At 43.9% G+C, this 7,500-nt stretch overlaps 1 protein-coding gene across 1 annotated transcript in view; it reads right to left on the minus strand.

Moving 5' to 3' along the window:
* The window catches only part of LOC112219968 (A disintegrin and metalloproteinase with thrombospondin motifs 19), a 123,276-nt gene that overhangs the window by 23,759 nt on the left and 92,017 nt on the right, over positions 1–7,500 (minus strand). The gene's annotated exons all lie outside the window — the stretch shown is intronic.

The following is a 7,500-nucleotide window of genomic DNA, read 5'->3' on the forward strand; positions in this document are numbered from 1 at the left end:
AGTATCTGGTCAAAAGTAGTGCACTGTGTAGGGAATAGGGTGCCATTTTGGACTCATATACACATTAAGTATGTAGGTATCTTGGATGTGTTGGACAAGGTCAAGGGGTTAGGATGATCTGATGCCTTGATCACACCGACAGCGTCATCTGGTTATTTGTGCAACAACAGTTCAACATTCCCTTTGTGCTCCCATTTCTGTCAAGCCGTCTACACATACAGTTTGACGTATATGTTTGGATAAATTCAACGTATGAACCACACAGAACGCACTTCACCTGCCTCTGTAACACAATGCTGCAAGGCAAACACAGCGTTCCAGAAAGAGACGTTTTATTCCAAAAGGAGCATGGCTGTCATAATGTGTTGATGGCTCTATTATGCTTGTCTCCCCTCCCTTTTACTGTAAGGTCAAAGGTTAGGTTTCTGCTATATTGCCTTTGACTGTCAATACCTTTTTATATCAGTGGATTTTTGTTTTGTTTTTCTAGATCAGAGGCACTGTTTCAATCTGTCGGGGCATATTCGGTAGCTAGAGAGTCTGACAGAGATGACCCCATCAGCCACGAGGCAGTGCACTTAAATGTTACCCCTAGGCACTGAACTCGAGTCAGTTTTACCTCCTGCCAAGGAGTGGTTGCATACAGGACTGATTTAGTGTGAGCTAATTCCAGATCAGTCTGGTGGGGGGGGGGGGCTATCAAGCCACGTCACTCTTTATCCCTTCATCCTTCTCTCCTCTCTTTTCACATCTCCTCTCAAATTCCCCCTTTCCTCTCCTCTGCCCCTACGTGTTCACAGCTGCCTGGGGGATTGGACCAAGGAGGGGTGATCAAAGGCAAGGACATTCACTGTCAGTCTTGGCCCTCTCGGCCCGGCCCCGAAAAACCCCCCTGGTGTTGGCAGATGTTTCGCTTTAGACCCTCCCGAGCAACCCCCGTCCCCAGGTGAGTTATGGTCTGCTCCGCAACCTCCGACAGGGGGAGCATTAAATCATATGCTAGAATGGGAGGGAGGGAGATATTGGAGGGGAGCAGCTTCTCTTTCTTTGTAGGGTGGAGGGTAGGCCACCCCCCCCATTTTACAAACCTGTATTTTTACAGATGGGAAGGAAAGGAGGTCGGTTGCGCTGGCCCAGGACTCACAGTCAATTTGACTTGTTTGGTCTAGACACACTAATTTAGTTGCCCTTTGAACTCTAAATGAGATCACTGGGTTAATGTATTGGGGATTATTGCAGGGGTGGCTACTATGGACAGAGAGAGACAGAGAGAGAAAGAGAGAGAGACAGAGAGACAGACAGAAACAGAGAGAGAGAGAGAGAGAGAGACAAAGGGAGACAGAGAGAGACAGAGAGAGAGAGAGAGACAAAGGGAGACAGAGAGAGACAGAGAGAGAGAGAGAGAGACAAAGGGAGACAGAAACAGAGAGAGAGAGAGAGAGAGAGACAAAGAGAGACAGAGAGAGACAAACAAACAGAGCCCACAGAGCCAGAGCCCCAGGACACCAGAGAGTACACAGTTAGACCACTGTGACTGAAATCATGAGAAAACAAAATATCATTACTTGACACATGGGAAAGACCATTGAACCCTAAAAAAAACAGTGGAGCAAACTGCAATGCTATTTGACTGACCCTAAACAGAGAGTACACAGTGGCAGAATACCTGACCACTGTGACTGACCCTAAACAGAGAGTACACAGTGGCAGAATACCTGACCACTGTGACTGACCCTAAACAGAGAGTACACAGTGGCAGAATACCTGACCACTGTGACTGACCCTAAACAGAGAGTACACAGTGGCAGAATACCTGACCACTGTGACTGACCCTAAACAGAGAGTACACAGTGGCAGAATACCTGACCACTGTGACTGACCCTAAACAGAGAGTACACAGTGGCAGAATACCTGACCACTGTGACTGACCCTAAACAGAGAGTACACAGTGGCAGAATACCTGACCACTGTGACTGACCCTAAACAGAGAGTACACAGTGGCAGAATACCTGACCACTGTGACTGACCCTAAACAGAGAGTACACAGTGGCAGAATACCTGACCACTGTGACTGGCCCTAAACAGAGAGTACACAGTGGCAGAATACCTGACCACTGTGACTGGCCCTAAACAGAGAGTACACAGTGGCAGAATACCTGACCACTGTGACTGAACCAAACGTAAGAAAAGCTTTGACTATGTACAGACTCAGTGAGCATAGCCTTGCTATTGAGAAAGGCTGCTGTAGGCAGACCTGGCTCTCAAGAGGATACAGGCTATGTGCACACTGCCCACAAAATGAGGTGGAAACTAACCTAACCTCCTGCCAAATATATGACCATATTAAAGACACATATTTCCCTTAGATTACAAAGACCCACAAAGAATTAGAAAGCAAATCCAATTTTGATAAACTCCCATATCTATTGGGTGAAATACCACAGTGTGCCATCACAGCAGCAAGATGTGTGACCTGTTGCCACAGGAAAAGGGCAACCAGTGAAGAACAAACACCATTGTAAATACAACCCATATTTATGTTTATTTATTTTCCATTTTGTACTTTAACTATCTGCACACAATATAACATTTGAAATGTCCTTATTCTTTTGGAACTTTTGTGAGTGTAATGTTTACTGTAAAAATGTTTTATTGTCTATTTCACTCTTACCTGCTTTGGCAATGTAAACATGTATTTCCCATGCCAAAAAAAGCCTCTTAAAATGAGAGAGAGAGAGAGACAGAGAGAGACAGAGAGAGACAGAGAGAGAGAGAGAGAGAGAGACAGAGAGAGAGAGGCCCACCACTCCACCCTGGACTTGAACAGCCTCTATGACCAGGTCCACCTCTACAAGGCAGCAGTGCCCACCTTTGCCCGAACTCTAAAGGACATCGCTCTCAAACGTATCCCCAACACTTCACACAGGAGCAACAGATCAATAGACACCCCACCCAGACCAGCGAGACACCCTCCCAGATCTGCAGGACCCCCCTGGACCTACACATGGAGGACCCACGCCAAGAGGAATTACATCCAGACCACAGTACACCCAGACACATCCACACCCCCACCCCAACCAATCAACACCCCCACGTCAACCATGCCCACACTCCATTTAGGCCCCCTCAGATCAGACCTATGCCACTCCTGCCCACCCCATGCACCCCACTCCCGCAAAGAGGGCCTCAACATGGAAGCCACACATACGCCCAGGTAGTGAGCGGGCAAACAGTCCCAACCCCCACTCTCACACTCGCCCAAGCCAATGGCATGTACCAGATGCTCAGCAGGCTCTGCTCACACTTACTGGCCTGAGGCCAAACCACGACCAACAACATTGGACACTCTATGGAACAAAAAGCCTTCACTATATTATCCTGGAATATCCAAGGCCTGAGGTCATCTGCCTTTGGTCTAAAGAGCAGAAACCCGGACTTCACCAAAGAAATCGGTAATACAGACATTGTCATCCTGCAAGAAACCTGGTATAGAGGAGACGGACCCACTGGTTGCCCTCTAGGTTACAGGGAGCTGGTAGTCCCATCCACCAAACTACCAGGTGTGAAACAGGGAAGGGACTCAGGGGGTATGCTAATTTGGTATAGAGCAGACCTAACTCACTCCATTAAATTAATCAAAACAGGAACATTCTACATTTGGCTAGAAATTCAAAAGGAAATTATCCTAACAGAGAAAAATGTCCTCCTGTGTGCTACCTATATCCCCCCACTAGAATCCCCATATTTTAATGAAGACAGCTTCTCCATCCTGGAGGGGGAAATCAATCATTTCCAGGCCCAGGGACATGTACTAGTCTGTGGCGACCTAAATGCCAGAACCGGACAAGAACCTGACACCCTCAGCACACAGGGGGACAAACACCTGCCTGGAGGTGACAGTATTCCCTCCCACATATGCCCCCCTAGGCACAACTATGACAACATAACCAACAAAAACGGGTCACAACTCCTGCAGCTCTGTCGCACGCTGGGTATGTACATAGTCAACGGTAGGCTTCGAGGGGACTCCTATGGTAGGTACACCTATAGCTCATCTCTTGGCAGTAGTACTGTAGACTACTTTATCAATGACCTCAACCCAGAGTCTCTCAGAGCGTTCACAGTCAGCCCACTGACACCCCTATCAGACCACAGCAAAATCACAGTCTACTTAAACAGAGCAATACTCAATCATGAGGCATCAAAGCCAAAGGAACTGAGTAACATTAAGAAATGCTATAGATGGAAGGAATGCAGTTTGGAAACCTACCAAAAAACAATTAGGCAACAACAAATTCAATCCCTTTTAGACAATTTCCTGGGTAAAACGTTCCACTGTAATAGTGAAGGTGTAAACTTGGCAGTAGAAAATCTTAACAGTATATTTGACCTCTCAGCTTCCCTATCAAATCTAAAAATCTCAAATAGAAAACCGAAGAAAATTACCAATAATGACAAATGGTTTGATGAAGAATGCAAAAATCTAAGAAAGAAATTGAGAAACCTGTCCAACCAAAAACATAGAGACCCGGAAAACCTGAGTCTACGCCTTCACTTATGGTGAATCACTAAAACAATACAGAAATACACTACGGAAAAAGGAACAGCACGTCAGAAATCAGCTCAATGTAATTGAAGAATCCATAGACTCTAACCACTTCTGGGAAAATTGGAAAACACTAAACAAACAACAACACGAAGAATTATCTTTCCAAAATGGAGATGTAGGGTTAAACCACTTCTCCAATATTTTTGGCTCTATAACAAAGAATAAAGAGCAAAAACATATACATGATCAAATACAGATCTTAGAATCAACTATTAAAGACTACCAGAACCCACTGGATTCTCCAATTACATTGAATGAGTTACAGGGCAAAATAAAAACCCTCCAACCCAAAAAGGCCTGTGGTGTTGATGGTATCCTCAATGAAATGATCAAATACACAGACAACAAATTCCAACTGGCTATACTAAAACTCTTTAACATCATACTTAGCTCTGGCATCTTCCCCAATATTTGGAACCAAGGACTGATCACCCCAATCCACAAAAGTGGAGACAAATTTGACCCCAATAACTGGAATATGTGTCAACAGTAACCTTGGGAAAATCCTCTGCATTATTATTAACAGCAGACTCGTACATTTCCTCAATGAAAACAATGTACTGAGCAAATGTCAAATTGGCTTTTTACCAAATTACCGTACAACAGACCATGTATTCACCCTGCACACCCTAATTGACAACCAAACAAACCAAAACAAAGGCAAAGTCTTCTCATGCTTTGTTGATTTCAAAAAAGCCTTCGACTCAATCTGGCATGAGGGTCTGCTATACAAACTGATGGAAAGTGGTGTTGGGGGTAAAACATACGACATTATAAAATCCATGTACACAAACAACAAGTGTGCGGTTAAAATTGGCAAAAAACACACACATTTCTTCACACAGGGTCGTGGGGTTAGACAGGGATGCAGCTTAAGCCCCACCCTCTTCAACATATATATCAACGAATTGGCGCAGGCACTAGAAAAGTCTGCAGCACCCGGCCTCCCCCTGCTAGAATCCGAAGTCAAATGTCTGCTGTTTGCTGATGATCTGGTGCTTCTGTCACCAACCAAGGAGGGCCTACAGCAGCACCTAGATCTTATGCACAGATTCTGTCAGACCTGGGCCCTGACAGTAAATCTCAGTAAGACCAAAATAATGGTGTTCCAAAAAAGGTCCAGTCACCAGGACCACAAATACAAATTCCATCTAGACACTGTTGCCCTAGAGCACACAAAAAACTATACATACCTTGGCCTAAACATCAGCGCCACAGGTAACTTCCACAAAGCTGTGAACGATCTGAGAGACAAGGCAAGAAGGGCATTCTATGCCATCAAAAGAAACATAAATTTCAATATACCAATTAGGATTTGGCTAAAAATACTTGAATCAGTCATAGAGCCCATTGCCCTTTATGGTTGTGAGGTCTGGGGTCCGCTCACCAACCAAGACTTCACAAAATGGGACAAACACCAAATTGAGACTCTGCACGCAGAATTCTGCAAAAATATCCTCTGTGTACAACGTAGAACACCAAATAATGCATGCAGAGCAGAATTAGGCCGATACCCACTAATTATCAAAATCCAGAAAAGAGCTGTTAAATTCTACAACCACCTAAAAGGAAGCGATTCACAAACCTTCCATAACAAAGCCATCACCTACAGAGAGATGAACCTGGAGAAGAGTCCCTAAGCAAGCTGGTCCTGGGGCTCTGTTCACAAACACAAACACACACTACATAGCCCCAGGACAGCAGCACAATTAGACCCAACCAAATCATGAGAAAACAAAAAGATAATTACTTAACACATTGGAAAGAATTAACAAAAAAACAGAGCAAACTAGAATGCTATTTGGCCCTACACAGAGAGTACACAGCGGCAGAATACCTGACCACTGTGACTGACCCAAAATTAAGGAAAGTTTTGACTATGTACAGACTCAGTGAGCATAGCCTTGCTATTGAGAAAGGCCGCCGTAGGCAGACATGGCTCTCAAGAGAAGACAGGCTATGTGCTCACTGCCCACAAAATGAGGTGGAAACTGAGCTGCACTTCCTAACCTCCTGCCCAATGTATGACCATATTAGAGAGACATATTTCCCTCAGATTACACAGATCCACAAAGAATTCGAAAACAAATCCAATTTTGAAAAACTCCCATATCTACTGGGTGAAATTCCACAGTGTGCCATCACAGCAGCAAGATTTGTGACCTGTTGCCACGAGAAAAGGGCAACCAGTGAAGAACAAACACCATTGTAAATACAACCCATATTTATGCTTATTTATTTTATCTTGTGTCATTTAACCATTTGTACATTGTTAAAACACTGTAAATATATATATAATATGACATTTGTAATGTCTTTACTGTTTTGAAACTTCTGTATGTGTAATGTTTACTGTTAATTTTTGTTGTTTTTCACTTTATATATTCACTTTGTATGTTGTCTACCTCACTTGCTTTGGCAATGTTAACACATGTTTCCCATGCCAATAAAGCCCTTGAATTGAATTGAATTGAATTGAGAGAGAGAGAGAGAGAGACAGAGAGAGACAGAGAGAGAGCGAGAGAGAGAGACAGAGAGAGACAGAGAGAGAGCTCACTGCCCACAAAATGAGGTGGAAACTGAGCTGCACTTCCTAACCTCCTGCCCAATGTATGACCATATTAGAGAGACATATTTCCCTCAGATTACACAGATCCACAAAGAATTTGAAAACAAATCCAATTTTGAAAAACTCCCATATCTACTGGGTGAAATTCCACAGTGTGCCATCAAAGCAGCAAGATTTGTGACCTGTTGCCACGAGAAAAGGGCAACCAGTGAAGAACACCATTGTAAATACAACCCATATCTATGCTTATTTATTTTATCTTGTGTCCTTTACCATTTGTACATTGTTAAAACACTGTATGTATATATATAATATGACATTT

This window comes from Oncorhynchus tshawytscha, linkage group LG20, assembly GCF_018296145.1.
Source record: "Oncorhynchus tshawytscha isolate Ot180627B linkage group LG20, Otsh_v2.0, whole genome shotgun sequence".
NCBI lineage: Eukaryota > Metazoa > Chordata > Actinopteri > Salmoniformes > Salmonidae > Oncorhynchus > Oncorhynchus tshawytscha.